At 38.2% G+C, this 20,866-nt stretch overlaps 1 long non-coding RNA gene across 1 annotated transcript; it reads left to right on the top strand.

Moving 5' to 3' along the window:
• The first annotated feature begins 3,486 nt into the window (after positions 1–3,486).
• LOC116678460 (uncharacterized) lies at positions 3,487–6,194 on the top strand. Its single transcript, XR_004329243.1, has 4 exons — positions 3,487–3,892; positions 4,846–4,930; positions 5,108–5,273; positions 5,885–6,194. It is a non-coding gene; the product is annotated as an uncharacterized LOC116678460 (long non-coding RNA).
• Positions 6,195–20,866: the final 14,672 nt, after the last annotated feature.

The following is a 20,866-nucleotide window of genomic DNA, read 5'->3' as shown; positions in this document are numbered from 1 at the left end:
AAACTAGAACATCATGGAGGGCAACTCAGGACCAAATAAAGAATATCCGTCTCATGCAATGCATGTATGCCATAAAACTAACAGTGGCCTGGATCTGTTTGGGTCTCATCATTACTATTACACAATTATGCAACAGTTGCACTTTTTCTGTAAATGAGAAGGCACAAGGAATGATCTGAAAACAAATGGCATGATTTGTAAGCTGTCAAGCCTTTGGCGAAGAAGTTGTTGTGCTGCTATAAAGAATTACAGAAAGACGGTTTGTAAGATATGCAGATAATGGGACTTTGTTGAGAAAGTACCTCATATCCCCAGCTTCATCATTATGTGTCTCTGATCTAAAAGTAGTCTTCTGCACTTTCTCTGCCTTTGTGTCTGTATTTACACGTCTGACAGTGGTTGCAATGCCAGTCTCCTTGCATGGTATTACGCGCTGAAAGCCAGACTCACTATTGTATAACTGCTGTTGTGCTGACTTTTAAATGTATCTGTTTCTAAAGTTAACAATGACATTTCGGTAAGTAGTTACTTTTTTATTTAACACAACATCTACTGTGCATCACTTTTTCTTTCTCATTGTGAGTGTGATTATGTATGAAAGAAAAGGAGAGAAAGATAAAATGATAATACAAAGTGGCAGGAAAGAGAATGGTAAGTGTAATTAAATGTGCAGTATGTAATACTGACAGTTAGTGTTTAAATAGTTACTGCAGTACAAATTCAAAAATACTGGAGAGAGTCGTCACACCCGCCATCTCCTCCCTAGACTCAAAGTTCACGTTGGTTGCCAGGCTGAGACAGCAGCAGTGACAAACATGTTGCTAGACGCTTGTCTCAAATATATAATCCACAGCATAGTGGAGTAGTTAACGTTAGATGCTGGTTATATGAAAGTCATAAAAGCCCGTGGTCACGCGGAGCTACGTTCCCAACTAACAGACACAAATCCTCAGCTAAGAATTACAGCAGGGACCACTAAGAATTACACAACCTCGTTGGCTTTTCCACCTGACTGAAATACACATTTTATTGGCTTATAATTGCGGCAACAATCACTTATCACACTGCTACCTCATGGTCCTCTCTTCCAAATTTAGAGCCCCCTCTTTTGGCTTAAAAGGACTCACAGCTGTCACTACTGCACGTTGTAAACAGCCGTAGCCCACTTGCCTGGTCCACTGGTAACATTAGCAGTTAGCAGGGTTAGCATGGCGGCGTTAGCCAGGACCACTTTACTGGCTGTGTCTCAATTGTTTTTGAAACCATGTAAACAACTCTGGTACTATAGCTATAACTCAATGTATATAAACTCTAACTTTCTGAATCTTTCAAATACATCTCCATATTTACCCGGTTTGTTACGTCTCTGTTCACGGAACTTTTTTTTTTAGTTCAGGTAGAATCTGTTTCTGCGATCCTGTTTGTTTCTTTGCTGCTTTCATGGCTGTTCTAACGGCTGTAGCGCCCTGGGTTTATGTGTTACAGTTAAATCTGGCAACCCAGCCTGGCTGTCAAACTGGGCAGTTGATAACAACACACAGGCAAAAACACAAACAGAAATTCCATCATGGAACGGAAATTACAAAAGGTTAAAATACTGCCATTAGCACTGTTGTCAGAAAATATAGTATTTCAACTTTGCATGTTTCCTTCTTTCTGTATATACTTTATACTTACTAGTATACTTTACATGCTCACATTGTTAAATATTTAGATGGAAAAAGTGACATTTCCCCAACAATAAACTCCAATTGACAACTTTTTAGTAAAAAAAGACAAAAACTTAAAAGGGAACTTTGGGAAGGGCCTCCACAGAAAGGAATGCCTCTTCCAGATCAGGTCAGGGGTGCTAAGTGTGGGCAAAGATTGACTGCTGATGACAAGATGGAACAAAAAGCACCAAGGACTAGCCGAGTTATGATGTGACTACTGTGCCTAACAATTATTTCATTACAGCTTTTCTGGTAGTAAAGAAGATACATTCCACTCACAAATAATCAATTTAGTACTGTGGCCTTATCTTTAGTCATTAGCATTTTTTATTTATAGTTTAGCGTTAAGGTTTAAAGGTCCCATGGTCACTTTGTGAGTTTTTTTTTAACATTATTAGCTTCCCCAGCCTGCCTATGGTCCCCAAATGGCTAGAAATGGCCATAGGTGTAAAGTGAGCTCAGGGTATCCTGTTATGCCTTTGAGAAAATGAAAGCTCAAACGGGCCGATCTGGAATCCCCCCTCAATAGCTACGGACTAAAAAATGGCACATACTAAGGAAAGCTTATTCTGGGACTGGCTCTAGTGGCTGTAATTCTGCACCAAGGCTGAATTTTTGGGAAAGTGACATCAGATACAGTATTAGGGGACCACAAAGGATATATAAAAGCATCCAAAGAGCACCATATCATGGGACCTTAAAGAATGACTGTAGTGAATTAAGTGTATTTTCAGTCCATGCATGTGCATAAACCTGCTTGTGTCTGTTTATGTCATCTGTACGGTTTGTCAGGCACTGTCACTGTGAAGTATTCCTATGCATCCCAAATCTAGAGTTGTCACTACCACATGCTGCTCTCCTTATCCTTTGAACAACTACAAAACACTCACCTAATGCCAATTTAACAATAGATTATTATGATTTCATGAGCCCGCAAGCAACAAAACAGATTATACGGGTAAATGATGAGCTTTGTTATGACAATGAAAAATAAAATAAAAAGAAAATACATCTTTTTTAAACAAAAAAGAGGTGGGGGACACAGAGAGAAAGAGAGAGAGATATCAAAACAGAGATGTTAAGAAAGCAGTGGATAGAGTAGCTGAATCAAGAGTTACTGTCTTCCAGGCATCACAGGAAAAATGTTTCACTACATCCTGAACATCAGACACTGTACTTTTGATATGCAAAATGAAAACGTGCCTCTCAACCCAAATGAAAAAAAGCAAAACACCGATGGAGCCAACAACACACTAGGAATCCATTTCTTCGCTCATCATATTTTATCACAAACATGCACTGGGTTTCACTTCTCACTTCAGGTGGTGGAATAATAATATGCCTCAAAATGATAAAATGCCAAAAATTGATTTGCCTCAAAGTTATAATACCAAAGAGTGGTCAAACTCTGACCTTTCTACTGATTGTGATGGTACAGATTTTGGTTATGCCTAATGTAACCTTATACCTCTCTCGTATACTGTACACTGTAACAAATTTCTGTAATTTCTACAGCTAAATTTTACAGTAACTTCTTGTTTTGTCATTTTACAATGTTTTGCTGTATATTGCAATGCATTATGGGTGAAAACACTATTACAGTAGTTGACAGCTTTTTTCCATGATAAATTACAGGCATATTTGCGCTTGACTGTAAATGATGCGGTACAGGTACAGTTATTTACTGTTGAATGCGTTGCACAGGCAGTTGCTTTGTAAAGCAACTGCCTCACACAAGACCATTTGATGGCGGATTGCAGAGAAGCAGCCACATTGCCACTCCACTCAGCCACAATACGTAAGTATACTATTATGAATAGCCTAAATTATTAGATTGTGGTTTAACTTGTTAATGCTGGTTGAAATAACCTAAATTGACCGTGTTTCAGTCTAGTGCAGGCCCTCAGTAAAGTTAACTCATAGCTAGCGTTAGCTAACATTAGCTGGAGACTTTTCAGAAGGAAGCAAACCCAGGCGAAGCAGTTTAATGCTAAAGTTAAGGAAAGTATAGTGGGTGTAATGTTAGCGTTAACGGTTTACTCTTTTATATTTATTTCATTTTGAACTAAGCGTAGTAGTTAACTTCAAAGTCTGTGTTGTAACGTCAATGTTACCGTCACGCAGGCATGCAGCAGCACTGTGGCTACAGGACGGTCGGGCGCCACGGAGTCAGGTCTTTGGTAAGTAACGTTAGCCTAACGTCACAATGTTTTATTTAGCTATATGTGACTGTCTGACTGTACATTTCTTTACCGTTCTAGCTAACACTAGCTAACTGAAGTCAACTTTAGTGAAAAAAGCCAGCTAGCTAGCTTAACCGTATGCATTAGCCGCTTCGCCTCAGATCAGGCTGCAGGTGGCCCATTAACGTTGATACAAAGTCCCAATAGTTGAAAAAGTGCCTCATTGAAGCGAAAGCCCATTGTTCGATTTAACAGGTAATGTATAATTATAATAACGTTTGACTTGGCACGACCCCTGAAAAAGACCTTTTAATTTCGGTTGATATTTAACTTTAACAACTCTTCTATGAACCAAGTTAGAGTCCGACATTAGGCTGGCTCCGTTTAAAACATTCGTCATTAATGTTAATGATAGCTGGGTGAAAAAAGGCTTGAGAAATTTGAATGAAAACGGGATGTGAGGCACCCAGGAGTCTTCCCTTAACAGACATGGCCACTTTTTGATAATCCCAGATGCAGTTTATGTCATGCAGTGCACAAGTGTTATTTTACCTGTAATAAAAGGGTGTATTTAAATATTTCAGCAGAATGGGTCCCTAAACAGCCTTGGTGGTGCATAAATTTAGTCTAACTAGAAAACTGATGAATTGCAAACGTTTTTGGCAACAATGAAATAATTCATTTTCTATAGTGTATCTCAAGTCTTGGTGGCTCAATTCTTGAGCTGTCAATAATGGTTAAATTTAACATCAAATCTGTGTAACAAATTATGTCAACCCAAACATAGCTGTAACAACTTATTATTTAAAGCAGAAAAACGGCCATGGAAATATATGATGGCCATGTGGGTGTATAAGGGCTTATACACTCTCAATAGGCGCCTAACACACTGTTTATTTAACAGTTATATTCCAACATAACGTGTGTTTTTCAACTTTTGTATTGTTTAGCCTAGCTACAGGGAGGAAACATCCTGAACAGAGCGCCATCGCTGCACAGTGATCAACAACATACATGGCTGAAGACGATTTTCAGGTAAAAACATTAATGCGATTATGCCTGAATGTGTAATATTGTTCTGTGGCATTTCTCAATGTGACAGTTTGGGTGTTGGTAGTGAAGAACTAGTCTTCAGGGTTGTTTATATAATTAATAGCACATAAGTGGTTAGTTAATTAAAGCTGTTTGGTGTTTCTTTGTTTTTATGTTTAGGTGAATTGCTGACAGCAACCGTTTGGATGCTGAGCATCGAGGGTCCGGTGGATGGGCCTCCACATCCCAACTTCGTGGCTGGGATGGCAACTTTGTTTTCGAGCTACTACATCTTTAATATGGTGTACCAGGAGCAAGCATCTTGCACACTGGAATTCATTCAAAGGTAACTATGTGCTTGAAGTAGAATGTGGTTGCTCATTGTTTTGTAGAGTTAGTTATTATGAGTAACAGAGATTTTATTTTGCTTTAACTGTACTTACAGTAAATCCCTTTAAAATGATTTTTGAGTTTATAAAAGGGTAAGTTAGCAGTTATTTCCCTAAATGCTTAAAATCATTGCAGAACCGATTCTATTTATAGTAATGGCGTTCATTCTGAGAGCTGTTAAACTGTTTTATTGTTTTTCAAACATTGACAATAAAGATCTATTTGATTGTATATTTGAAAAGTAGTTCTGAATTGAGGTAAACTGAGCATTTAGGTGAATAAACTACAAACTTGTTCTTTTTTTATTGCAGTCACAAGAAATCTGAAAGTTCATTTTACAGTTATGCATGATTGTCTATGCCCACCCTGCCCCAACCTTCCCCACTATGGCTCAAAGCAAACTTACAAAAACGGATCTGTATACATCTATATACATACACACCCGCATGCATGTACACATATACACACCCACATACAGATTAGCACAGCTGGATGTATTTTGTATCTTGTAGAGCAGTTAAGGCATTTTTTCATCAAGTTTATTTGCATGTGATTTTGTGATTTCAGATGCTTCATCGGACTGAACCCTTCAAGTGGAACCAAGTCAACAACGGCGTTGATCCAAAAAAGTGGGAACATACAGGAGAAAAGAGGAACTGCATTAACCCTTGCGTCTCCTCCCTACTCGACAGGAGGTAGGGGGAGAGGGAGACGTCAAAAAATGACAAAAAGTAACACAGATGGTTCCTCGAAATGCTCTCCAAGATTCAGTTCACTAGTTAAACATGGAGCACACCAAACAGACTTGAGTCACCGACCTCGCCGGACTGTCCGACGGTCGATTATCGGGTTGGTTGTATCATGGTCATAATGAGCTCTTAAGAAAAATAGAAGTTACCTTCTTAAAACATACAGTATTGTTACACTGTGTTGCGTTTTAATAATAAAATGTCATGTAATTTTTGCATCTCGGACTCTGGTTTGTTTTTACAGTTGAAGAGACTCTAATGCGATGGTTTTTGAATTAAAAGCAAGCCTGGTCTTATTTAAACACTTAACAGGCATCAGCAAAGCTGCACATGTAAAAAACTGAATTAACTGTATATTCTTTTTACAACAACGCATTGTATTGTCAAATATTTACATCTTTTTGCTGGATACTCGAGTTGCCAGCAAAAAGCTGTAATATTTCACAATACAGTATGTTGTTGTAAAAAAGATTTACAACAACATATTGTATTGTGAAGTAATTACAGCTATTACCTGGCAACTCGAGTTGCCAGGTAATAGCTGTAATTTGAAAAGAATACAAGATAATGTTGTAAACTAAATTACAATAAAATATTGTTTTCCTTTAAAAAAACAAAACATTGCTGTAATGTATGTACAACAATAACCTGTAAAAGAAATACTGTATTATACTGTAATTATTTTTACAGTAGTTAACCGTAACTAATAGTAATTTTACAAGATTTTGCTGGCAACTTTTTTGCCAGGTGTTTACTGTAAAATCCACAGTCAAATTCGTTACAGTGTAAGTCTTCTTTTTAGTACCTCATGCAGTTAAGCATGCTAACTTTATTGTATCAGCATTATCAGAGACTAGTATAAGACATTTAGCAACGAGTCCTCGGAATTTTATGGAAAGAAAACGATATATACGTAAAGATAAAATATGAACCCAACACCGTCCTCTTTTTGCACAGTAGTGCTGCTATGGAGGGAGACAGAAAGTATGGCAAAGGAGGAGGAACATGGTGCACAAAGAATTCAACTTAACGACTCAGGTATAATTAATTGCTCAATGTTTTGGGAAGATGACAGTTCATCATAGTGGTCAATGACAACATTCATTGTCATGGCACCCGGGTAGCTCACCTGGTAGAGCAGTTGCACATATATAGAGGTGTAGTCCTCAACGCAGCGGCCATGGGTTCAACTTCAACCTGTGGCCCTTTGCTGCATATCATTTCCCCTCTCTCTCTCTCCCCTTTCATGTCTCCATCTGTCCTATAAAGAGCTAGGCAGACCTAAAACGCACAAAAAAATAATCTTAAAAAAAAGGTCCTTTGTCATGTTAGCTGTCAATACTTTCTTGTTGTTGGGCTTGGAAACTGTGAGCTACAATACAAGAGCCTTTCTTCTTTATATAATCAATGGCTACAGCCCACACAGTTGTCCTTTTATGGTTCACATCAGAGCTTTTGTAGAATTCAATAATTCCTACATCGCCTATTCCTGTTTGAGATCTGAAATCTAACCTGTTAATTTGTGCTTAAGCTTTAGTCCATAACCATTAGGTATGTGTTTGAATATTCTGCCATCAGTATTTGTGCTTTCACAACCATAAATAGAGGGCTTTAACCGGTGTCTCTAAAAGCAAAAACCTTCTATGGGGTAGCCAAATCTCTTAATGCTCTCAAAGCTGTATTAAAACATTAATTATGACAGCAATTGCTCTGACCCGCCTTCTAGGCAGTGGCCAACAGACAACCTGTGCCTTAAATGACAATGTGTTTGGGCTTGCAGTATTTGCCAAAGCTATTTTCAGCCAAGTAAGGCAAGTCTAGCTAATTGATGCTCTGTGACGAAGGCCATCCAATAGTATTTCAAAAACAACACCCAGGTAATGACATTATCAGATGAGGCAGTAATACAATTCTAAAAAAATAAATGAAAGGTAAACTAAAATGCTAATTACTAGTAAAAATGCAATCATTTCATGCACTTATTTCGTATAAACTGTATTAATAGAGTAGTTTTTGTTACAGCCAAATCTGTGCTGAGTGCATGAAAAAGCAGGAGGAAGGGAAGGAGTTGGTAGGGTCCTTTGAGGCAAATTTGTAATTTAAAAAAATCCCTTGACTTGAAGCACAGGTGTAGCCTGAAGCAGTCCAATGCACAAGATACATTTTAAGTTTAAGTCTAGTCCAAAGCCAAACTCTTGCAGCAGTGATATTTCCCTTTAGGTCTGGTACTTTAGCTGAAATCGCATCCTAACCTTTTTGCATTACATGAATGAATGGTATGGTAGATGGTGATCATGTAGTTTTTATTTGTTGAATCAAGATTGGTTTTGTACCAAGAATCACTTTTTACTGAAATCGTGACACCAAGACTGATCCAAACCCTACCAAAAACATGCTATTTTACTGTATTTGCCCTTAAAATTTAGCAGACCTGACTTCTCAATGGCTATTTTTCCTCTTTGTATTGCATTGAATTGGGCCCTTACTGGAGTCCAAAGAAAATTAAGAACAACAAAATGCCCAGAGCTACACATTAACTGTAATATAAAAACTGTTGTAAAGTCAAATGAGAATCAGAGTTGGAGACAATGTTAACATGAATCTTGCAACTTGTCACCTAAACATAATTTAATCTGTGCTATGGAATTAAATGGGCTAGCACGTGTTGTGAACACAAACACAGTCCCACCCCCACCCCCACCCATACACACACACACACACACACACACACACACACACACACACAAACTTCCAACTGCAGAAAGTAAACAGACTTAATGGGGAACCAGGGACCTGATCTAAACAAAGGTTGAACTGAGGAAGCGTTTGCTTGTGCAGCAGGAGAGCTGTCGGCCTGTGCTTATCCCTATAGCTCACAATGTTCTGCTAAGTCACAGTGGAAATACAGTCCTCTCTCTACTGCATCATTATCGTAGAACTGTGCAACTTTACAGGCCACTGGGGCCCAGTGAGGGGACTGCATTGGTAAAGTTAACTTGATCCATTAAATGGCCGATATCTGTAGGTGGGTCTAAGACGTGGCATGCCAATTCTGGTGTCCAAAGCATATTCATAATGTTAACATTTTTTAAAACAATGCATTCTATTGCTGTACTCTCCCCTTTTTTGTAAGGATGTTTTTGTGTGGATGTTTGTAATTATACCTACACATAATATACCAATACTTAGCTTATTTACTTGAGTTGGGTGTATCCAAATTTTGATACCATCAAAACTCCTCCCTATTTTACGTGGTATACGGAACTACCGTGAAAAACGTAATTAAAATGTCTGTGCAACATGAACATGGCCCTTACGTGATAACAAGATGTGTTTTCAACTCAGACGTTGTTTAAATTCACCTACCCTGGTCCCTGTCTCAATCCTGCCGGTAGCTGGTAACTTGTAGCTGCTACCTGCTGGTTCCTAGCTGCCGTCCGGTTAATAAACTTCTGATTAAACTTCAAGTTTTTGTCACAAAGCCATGACCTGTCCTCTGGAGCCACACCACTGCCACTCTGTGGATTTATGTCAAGATGATTATCAGAGAAGCCTGGCTGAACACACTAACCAGACTGCAGCTAGCAGCTACTACCACACTACTGTTTTTTGGGAGGGAATAAACTTCAAGACGTGACATGGCCTGACAGGTCATGATCATTGTCCAGATAATGAATAATCTAATATTATAGATATAATCTAATATTTAGTTGTTAGTTGAGTGTGTGTGCTTGTGCATGAGTGCCTGCTTTTTTCAAAAGTTTTCAAGTTTCATGGTCACATCTATCCATCCGATGACGCTGTCTTGTAAAGAGAGGCACAACAGTGAACTGACACAGTGGTTTTCACTGCATATTGTTGTTTTGTTGGCCTTTTTGAGATGTTTTCGTAGTTTCTCTGATTTCTTACATGGCCCTGCAATTGTTGCTTGCTTTTTATTGTATTTCTGACTGTTGAAAAAAGAGAGCCTTTAGCAAAATACTTGCAGTAAGTCATTCCTGGCTAACGGGATGTCATTACAAGTAACAATGACACAGTCAAGTAATTTAACTCAGATTTTCATGGTATATTACACAATCATGTTTTTCCTGAGTTGAGTATACAATAAAAACATACCTTTACTGTAAAGCATGTTAAGACATCTTTCATAATTTTTCTGTTTTTGGCAAGGAATATTGTGTGACCAAAATCAAATGATAAGTCCATTTAATCATAAATACCCAAATATATCATATTAAATGTGTTAAAAGTTTTTTGAGCAGTGCGTGTTTGGTTAGCTGTGGATATGCATAAACATGAATATCCTAAAAAGATAGACACTGAAATTATTTTTAAATCCATTCCTGTTACCGAGGAAGGACATTTTTCATGGAGTAAATCAAATGATTCATAAAAAAAATTAAATTGCACTTCTAAATTAAATTCCTGTTGTTGAGATGTATATAGCACACTAATAAAAGTAGAAAGTACTTGAATTGGCATTTTTTGACACTTTCCTTTATTCGTGTCTGACCCAGATGTTAATAAACATTAGCTGTGACAAGGAGAACCTTTCTGCAAAGGTAAATCAGAGATCGAAAGTTTTCAGTGTCTTGCCGCAAAAGTCAAACTGAAAGGGGGAAGAATGAAACTCCTTTTAACACGGCATAAGTTTAATTACAATGTATGCACACTGTACTTTTACTGTATAACACCACCAGTATACTGAGTGCATGGCTTCCCCAGAGACTTCAGGAAGGTAAGCATATGTGAAAAAGAACACTGTTATGTAGTATTTTAGGTGTAAACATGACCAGTAGGGTTTGGTGGGAATGTTCTCTCAAGATGTGAAAACAGAGCAGTCGCATTATGGCTCTGCACTTTTTGCAAAGCAAGGAGATGACTTTGTCTACTTGTCTAATTGTTTTAGAATCTGGAGTGGCAATTGATTGAAGACATGGAAGGGTTAAAGAGCCTTATAGCATAACATTAGTTTAAACAAGGTTTTCCAGGGTCTTAGGGTGGAACTGTGGGTCACAGCTAGGCCAAGCACAAAGATTACTATGCAGCACTGAAACGAAGCAGCGGAAGTCTGTAGCAAACACAGCTCTTTTTCCACATGGCTGCTCAGACTGCCAGGGAGGGTGGGAAGGCTTGCTCTGCTTTACTCTCTTTTGCAAAAGGCCTGCTTGAAGACACACAGCCATCCCAGCCGGAGTGAAAGGATGCTGTTCACTCGACCAGAGGTTTCCAAAGTCAGATGCAGAGGCCCTTTAGGGGTCTGCGTCACAGGGGAATTGTTTAATTTCACGCTTTTTCACATGCTGGAGGTCAGCACAATGAGAGATGAGATGATAAACTAGGGCTGTAAATCACAGGGTAACTCACAATGTGATGCTATCACGACATGTGGACATTGATAATGGTTTTAACACAGCAAAGGCAACATATGCTATATAGTGCAAATTTACCATTTAAGTAAAGTAATAACATCTTATAACAGACATTGGCTATATCTTATATCTTATATGATAGAAAAGAAAACAACAGCATCATGTCATTCAGAAGTGACGGTGTTATAGAGCCACAAAGTTGGATGGGTCAAACTTTGACACAGGAGACTACCGCTTTCTGTTTTCAACAACAGTCTTCTACAATGACCACAACCCCTCCTTAACCAGATGTATAGATGTATTTAGTTGTTTCCTTTGGAAGACTTGTTGTTGATGCATCTTCTTCCTTCACCTAGCCACCCTTCTCTTATTTGGTTTGATCTTCTGCCTTCATTTGTTTATTTGCATGTTGATTTCGCCCTTCTTTCCCTTCAATATTCTATGATGAGAACTGCCGGGAGCCGCCATTGCTAAATCCTTTTCTCCCCTCCCTAATACTCCCATAACCCTACATAACCCTGCAGCTTGACAGACAGAGAGCAGGAAATCCTGCCTGTGCTTACACTGAGCCCACAGACTTTCACCCTTCCCTAAACCAGCTCAGACAGAGGTCTTTATTACGGAGGAGTGGGCTCTGAAAAGAGGAGAAGAATGAATGAAGAGGTGGAGGTGACATCTCTTTGACCTGAGTTGATTGTACAGGTTTTAAGAACCTATACTGTGCCAATTGACAACATGGCAACCACACCAGCCAAAACACTAAACTGAAACCTAATCAAGTGAAATGTTCTTTGTTGCTGATAGACGTTGTATGTGATCACCTCATAACGTTCCTTTTTCACAAAAGTGCATATTGAGGCTTTGTTTTTTTTATCCAGCTGATGGTTTCTTTCCTTCTTTTTAAATTGCATTTTGTTTTCAATCTCAGGCAGTTTGGAGTTTCAGTAAATCACTGCAAAGTGACTGCACTAAGGCGCAAATAGACATAAGTGGTTTTTCAGCAGTGATAAAGCGACAGTTTCTGGTTTGCTCTTTGTCTAATATCCGGCAACCATCTTTAACACTGGGCACTCTAAAGACCAGAGCAGCAGGATAAGCAGGAGTGTTTTGCAAAGCTAAAAGGAACATATTCACTTGTTCACACTGCACCTCTTGGTCATGGACACTATTCTCAGCATACTGCATATGGAGAGAAGGGAAAGCAGTGTTTTAAACAGGACTGATAATAAGTCCCACAACCCCTACTGCAAAATGTTGCGTATGTGCAAAAAGGTAGCAAAACAGGGAAGTCTAGAAGATTAAGATGCTAACCATATAATACAGTTCAGGTCCAGGGGTCCTGTGTCATCCTCTCCCATTATTATTTAGTCAGCTCTCAACTATATCCTATCTAATAAAGGCAACACATACCCGGAGAATAGTTAATAAGAGGTACACTCTTGCGGCTCACACACTAGGGGATTTATTTCTGGTACAGTGGAGGAGGAATATGCACCACATTTTTAGTTTGACATTACTGTTTAAAAATTCATTTGAGTGGCCTGTTGAAAGCTCAGTAGATTTTACAATAGAAAAACTGTATTAGATTGTCATTGTATTGGCAGATACTCAGTGTGTTTTTACTGATATTGAACAGTGCACAATCACGTTTTCCCCCATGTAATGGTTTAGCTGTGGCGGTAAGCCCCCTCCATCCTGATGATTAATTTACTATATTTCATTTATATATGTGTGTGTATGTGTATACAGTAAAATATTTATTTGTTTAAGATATATAAAATAACGGCAGTTTATGTAAAATGTAAGTTAATCCATATTTATTTGAACAAATATGCTTTGATTTTAAAATTTCTGCATGCAGTTATGGTGTCTATAGGTAGTGGGGTTGCAGTATAGAAAAATTTGAACGAGCCATGTGCATTTTATTAACACCAAACGTGCTTGACCTACTTTATGTAAAACATTTTTATTGCCTATATACCCTTTTGTTTTGCACTGCCATTGCCTCCTGGTGTAATTACTTAATTTCCTAACAGCAATCATCTCATCTAATCTAATAAATGCATTGTTTGTGTGACAAATCTTCACACATCTCAAGCACACACACATATATGTCAATCCAGCAGAGTACCCTGTTTTCTTTAAGAAACTAACTAAAAACCAAGATGAGAAGTCAGCAATCCTTTGTAACACAGCAAATCATCCTCTTGTGAGAAACGCCAGCTGCTCAGAATGAGGAGATGTTTGTGATGAAGAAAGGAGTCACAACAAAGTGAGAAGTGAGCGAGCTCATGTAATGACCGCTGGCATAATTTTTTTGTACCACATATCTTATGCCTTTACTGAATTCCTCGGCACGGATGCGATCAGTAGAGAGATAAATGGTAATCTCAGTAGGCTTTCCCACACATGCAAGCACATGAATAAGTACACACACACACACACACACACACACACACACACACATACACACACACACACACAATCTCATGCATACACACAAACAGAATCACAGTTTGATGATAATCCTGAATGCATATGAAAGGGCACACAAGCAGTAAAATGGAAAATAGGTACCAGGGTAGAGAAGAGGGAATGGGAAAAAAGAGAGGAAGGAGAAAGTAGTGATGGAGTGAGAGGTAAAGGAAGGAGCCAGGCTTTATTTAATCTCAGTAGAAGTGTCGATAGAGCAGAAAGTTCAGCAAGCTGGATCGGTGGTTAAGCCTTAAGTTTTACTTTAACTGTTCAGCTCTTCTGGCAGAGCAGTGTGTGTGTGTTTAAGACTGTGTTGAAGACATTAACAAGCAAGCAAGAACTGGCTGCTGCTGGAAGAAATGTATTTAATCAAGTCAGAACAAAGGAGTTGTGTAATTTTCTCCTGAGGGCAGAGAGAACCTCTTGCTACCTCTAACAGAGTATAGTCAACTTTTCCCCAGTGCAATGGTGTTTTACTGCATAATAGAGATGTTTTTTCTGGTCACCTGACAGTATTTTCTTTTATTGTTGTTTTCCTACCTTCTTTTTTTTGGTCTATGATGAGAATTTAGCAAAGCTGTACTCATTGTGTTGAACACCTACCTGAGTCCCATTTTAAAAGACATATCCATACATAATCCATATCTAAGACATATAAAAAAAAAAAATAGGAGCCGTTTTTATTTATCATCGGAAAGGCAACTAATGATATCACACAGGGGTACTGCATATTACACACACCCCATGAAAGATGAAAATGTATTCATATAGGACAGGTTGATTAAGTGTAAATGCTCATGTACAGAAATGGTAGCCATTATATTGACATTGAAAAGAATGACACAACAGAAATATATATTTTTTTAAAGATCTAAGGCAGAGTGCAGTTAAGTTCGGACCAGTGTTCCAGAAAAGCAAAGATGTGATGTTTGATGATAGTAATGAAGGGGATTATTATTAGGATACAATCAAGTACAATCAATAAACCTTAACATATAGGATGCAGTGGTGAGTATTGTATTCATACAAAGTAAGAAATCAATCATAAACAGAACTGATAAGTCAATGATGGCGAATTTAAAGGACGACTTAAAGTGAGGCAGAGCACAATGATTCCGTTTGCCCCTAAAACTCTCTGTCCTCCATTTTTGATATAGCTCCTTAATTATATATATATATATATATATATATATATATATATATATATATATATATATATATAATTAAAAGTAATGTTGTTATTTTTACTTGTGGTTGGATTTTAAGAACTTGAAGCAAAATATTCTGCTTCCTCTGTTTCTGCAAGGGTAAAGAGGGACATCATTGTTCCACAGGGAGAGAAAAAAGTCAAAGAGTTTCCTGCATCTGACAAGGTTCAGACATTTTGTTTACGCATGCCAGCCAATGCCTCTCACAGGAGTGCAGACTGACCTTTTCTAAACTCCTCTGCAGATTACAGTATATCTGTGTGTGTGTGAGTGTCTGTGTGTGTGTGTGTGTGTGTGTGGTGTGTGTGTGTGTGTGTGTGTGGTGTGTGTGTGTGTGTGTGTGTGTGTGAATCTAAATATGAAACAGATTGAGAGGAAGAGAAAGGAGTAAACAAACAGAACAGTTGAAGTGACAACTTGTCTCGGTGCATCTCCATCCTATTATCTGTGTGCTTTCTGTTGGTATATGTAACTGAAGCTGAAGCCCAAATATACTCTCAGGTCGAGTTCAGACAATGTTTATCAGCCTCATCCAAAGTTGTCCATACTGCTTTTTCAACTACAGTATGGTTGTCATCTTCAGGAAATTACAAAGCAGAAATAGACATCAAAAGATCAATTCGCTGACTGTGGAAATAAAATAAATTTGTTAACAAGTAACATCCATGTAGCTTCATTTCCTGGTGTTAAGTGAACACTAGCACCTGCATTTCTGTCTTAGCTGTTGTTCAAAACGTAATGCCACTTTTCTTTGCACTCGGCCCATCTGTTCTCTGAGTGCACACCGCTTGACGTCGCTGCCAACACATTAGTGACCGGTGCAGTCCAGCAGTAAACACAAACAGTGACAGAAGTAGACTTACGAAGAGCTTGGAGCTCTGCTCATTTTTCACACCTATGCGCATCTGGCCATTCAACGTAAAAGGGGATGTAACTGTTGGATTGTTGTTTTTAGAATGTTTCAAAAATTTGGTGAATGATCCCCTTATCTAAAGGAGCGATTAACTAGGTTCAGAATAGCCAGAGAACATTTGTCACACATTAAACCGTATAAATGGCCTTTAGACAATGGGGATGATACCAGATCTATGAGACTTTTAGAAGTAAATAATTATCATCCCAAAGTCAGTGTCTGGTGTGACCATCATTTGTCTTACGCAGTGCAACACATCTTCTTCACATAGAGTTGAACAGGTTGTTGATCGTTGGCTGTGGAAAGTTGGTCCACTCATCTTCAATGGCTGTGCAAAGTTGCTTGATATTGGCAGGACCTAGAACACGTGGTCATATATGCCGATCCAGAGCATCCCAAACATGCTCAATGGATGACATGTCCAGTGAGTTTGCTGGCCATGCAAGAACTGGGATGTTTTCAGCTTCCAGGAATTGTGTACAGATCCTTGCAACATGGGGCCATGTATTATGATGCTGCAACATGAGGTGATGGATGGTCGTGGATGAATGGCACAACAATGGGCCTCAGGATCTCGTCACGGGATCTCTGCATTTAAAATGCACCTGTGTTCGTTGTCATGACATATGCCTGCCCATACCATAACCCCACCGCCACCAAGGGCCACTAGATCCACAAAGTTGACATCAGCAAACCGCTCACCCACACAACGCCATACACACTGTCTGCCATCTGCCCTGTAGAGTGAAAATATCAAATAATATTAAAGAGATAAGCCTTCTGGTGCATAGGAAAAAGTCTTAGACATTTGAGTTCAGCTCATAAAAAATGGGGGCAAAAACAAAAGTGTATTTTTATAATTTTGTTCAGTGTAGTAAAATGACTGGCAGATTAGTCATAAAACATTTTTTTCAGCCACTAAACAGTCCATTATTCTATCTTCTATCAAGGCTTTTCCTGTCCTTTTTGACAGTATATCTCACAGCAGTCTTATTGTTTTATTTGTACTGTGAATGGGAAAAAGGAAGAAGAGGCAGAGAAAGATAAACAAAGAAAGCAGGAGAGAGGCCAAACCAGGGTGAGAGGCTTAGAGAAGTACTTTAGCCATAGGGGAGACTGGATATTGACTCGACAAGCCTTTCTTTATTCTTACTGCATGACTCTCTTTTCTACTTTTCTTACCTCTTCTTTCTCTTACCTTCCCTAATGCTATATATTTTTAAAGATCACCTCCCCAAAAAAAAAAAACATTAACAACCTTAACATACAAAATCCATACCTTAACATAAAAATCCATGCCTTAACATACAAAAATCTATTTAAGGTTTGCTTTTGCATTCACTAAAATAAACACAAACACATTAATTCTCTCGCTTCTTGCTTAGTTCCTCTCCCAAAAAAAAAAGAAAAAAGACCGGACTTCTTTGAGAGCTTTCTAATGCACTTTCACTATATTCAGCCTCTTTCTGCCTCTCCCTTTTGCACCCGTTACCACCAAACACTCTCTGTATAACTTTCATTAGAACAGCTTGTATTACATTATTGAATGGCTGCCCTGTTAGTAAAAGTCAAATGCTGCTTAATACAAAATAGATATCCAATACTGAATCTTTATTTCCTAATCAACAGGCTCCCAAAGGGCCTATATTGTTTTGTACTGACTGATAGATGAATTGATTAATAAAAGACTCAGCTATCCACCAAGGAAGAAAGAAAATAGCAGAATAATATATTTAACAGGATGTTGAAGCAACAGAGAACCTCACTTATGGCCACCTGGATAGAACCAAGTCTTCTTAATTCTCAACATATCAACTCTACAACAAGTCACAAAGAGGTCAAATCTAGTCATTCTGTTTTGAAAGCCTTCATGTGCAGGTTTATTAGGATGAAGTTGGCAGGCATTACTATGAGCATTTCTCTGCAGCAATGAAAGGAAGAACAAATGTCTAGCAGAGTCAGTCAGTGTATGGTTAATTCAAGTTGTGAACAGTAAACATCTGAGTATCCTCAACTGTGAGGAAGAAAGGTGTAAAACAGCACAGAGAGCAAATTAAAATCAGATTCAAATAAAGGTAAAAAAAAAAAAAAAGATGCAAAGGATGCTGATACAGTGAACTGGATAGTTTTGAACCTCCAACTCATCATAAAATTAAGCTACATCTTTAGCCATTCAGTAATTCGGAAAACTCTGGTAATTGTTTGGGTATGATATGGCATAATATAGGTATTCCAAATACAGCGCAAACAATTAGTTGATTAATCTATTTTTGACTCAATGCAAATGAATCACCAACCATTTAGATAATTGATTTATTGTTACAGTTCTTTCATTGAGCAAAACAGGCAAATATTCACTGCTTTTCTATGTTTTATATTATTATTATATTAATAATAATAATAATAATAATAATAATAATAAGAAGAAGAAGAAGAAGAAGAAGAAGAAGAAGAAGAAGAAGAAGAAGAAGAAGAAGAAGAAGAAGAAGAAGAAGAAGAAGAAGAAGAAGAAGAAATATTTGTGTTTTGGACTAAACATTGACATCTGATGACATGACACTTATTATGGGCATTTTACTTAACAATGAAGATTTCGTTAGAGTACTAATCCCAACCACTTGAAAATGTATTTAATAAGATGTGCGTGTTATGCTAATTGATCTGAAACTATTCCAAAATGCTTTCCTAATACTCAATTTCAAACCCAGTTTAACTTTCTGTGAAAACCAGACAAACAATCTAGAATTAATTTCAAACTCTCTAGCAATTGCAACAACCCCAGTCTACTGTAAGGGTTGGACCCTGAATCTAAGGCATGGGAGGTGAACACATGGATGGGGAACCTGTTCAAGGCCAAAAAGAAAAAAAACTCAACCTCGGAATACCACTTGAGACAAAACCCTATTGAACTTGTCCTTTTCATTTCAGCAGAGAGTGTATAACGATCGATGATCGATCATGGCTTACACTTGTCTGCTAAATCATTTAGATAGCTAGATAGCCTCATTCAGCACACATCTGCTCCCCAGCCACTACACCATCCAGTCGCTGGTATAAATGAGAGTTTGATGTAAACAAACTTCCTAGGTATACAGGGTGAATATGGGAAGTTAGGCCTAGGGAAGCTCAACATGACACAGAGGTAGCAGGCCCTGTGGGTGTGTGTTAGACTCCAGTCCATCAAAAATGAAAATACATAAATGAAGAGGAAAAAGAATTAGAATTTATGCACAACAGCGGTGTACTGGGATGGGTTTGGTCACAGAAAGTACAAGAGCAAAAGTAGTTAGATTGGTTTTTTCGGATGTTTGAAGAATACAGTATTCAGGCACAATTGACTGGAGTGCATTACACCTTGAGTTACTACACAGACTACACTTGAAGTGTGTTTCAGCATGTTTTGAATTAAGGCTGGTTTATGCCCAACACAGAGCAGGTAATGTGAACACACATATGCAGACACACATTTTCACACTGGGATTCATGTAGAGATGTTTATATTTACAGTACATATTACATACATATGTACATACTTAATCTTTACAGGCACACAAACATGGTACATGGTTGAAATAACAAGCATGTCTGCCATGAACAGCAATAGAATACAACCTGCCCAATACTGCTTTTTGAGGTTGATACCCTATCATGATTTGGGTGTTTAAGAAATCTGATAACAACATATGGGCGAAAAGTTGTTCTTTTTAAATTAAAAAAGCATCCCCCTCAGATTTTTGTAATTGTGACCAAGATTCTAAGCTGGTCATTTTACAATGTAAATCAACTTTTCAGTACTCTCTGAAAGTATGCAAACATGACAGTTTTCTACAGGAATTCAAACGTAGTTTGGCATTTCTTACTACAAGGTCTTGTTACTAATCTGCAATAAGCTGATACTGGCCAATATATCAGCCAAGCCGATTTATCAGCATAGCACTAAAGTAGACTAAATGACCAACTGTGTGTGTTTCTACTTGCTTCATTTGAGTTCCTTTTTTCCCTTTCTGGAACTCATCCATCAACACGGACCAACATTGTTTATGCAACACTCCCCAGGGAGGGCCTCCACCAGTGGGGACAAAAGCAGGGCAAACTCCCCATTGGGGAAAACACACACACACACACACACTCACTCACAGATATACTGTAATCTGAAGAGGAGTTTAGAATTATTACAATGTTAGTATTCGAATAATATTTGAAAATGTAATGCTCAAATGCACCTTGTTATACATATTTACTACAGTGCTTATGCATTGTCAATGCCACTATAAGCATGTGGTTTATTGTTACACTTTCTGTCCACTAGAGGGACTTCACCATCAGCCTAGCTTTAAAGGGATCTACGTCATGGCATGCATTTCTTCTGCATTCCGATCTCTGTTTACATTATTTTCAACCACGCACACAGCGACAAACACAAATCAACAGAGAATTCGTGATGAAACTTATTTAACAAATTATATTGAAGCTCTGTTGTAAAGGCTACGTTGCTCGGTTAGCACAACTAAATGATTTTAGAAATCACAGCCGAAACAATTTGTCATAAACTAAGTAACAACAGGTGTTAGCCACGATGCAAACGGCATTGATAACTAAGCCCAACGGTGCTGCCACTACTATTTTAGTGATTTAAGAGCAACCTGTGTTCTTGCAGATTGTCATGTGAAATTGGTAGACTATTTCTTTGTTGTAACAATGATTCTTGCCAATGAGTCTTATACCATTGGAAAACCTGTTTTTTTTTCCCTTTAAAACGGTGCCACATTTTGTAAGGAACAGCATTTGTTGGGAAGAGCAGCAGAGCTGAGTATGTGGGTTGCACCGTGAAA

The sequence above is a fragment of the Etheostoma spectabile genome, unplaced genomic scaffold (genome assembly GCF_008692095.1).
Source record: "Etheostoma spectabile isolate EspeVRDwgs_2016 unplaced genomic scaffold, UIUC_Espe_1.0 scaffold00007415, whole genome shotgun sequence".
In the NCBI taxonomy this organism is placed as follows: domain Eukaryota; kingdom Metazoa; phylum Chordata; class Actinopteri; order Perciformes; family Percidae; genus Etheostoma; species Etheostoma spectabile.
The sequence above is the reverse complement of the archived record's forward strand: the minus strand, read 5'-3'. Positions and strand labels throughout refer to the sequence as shown.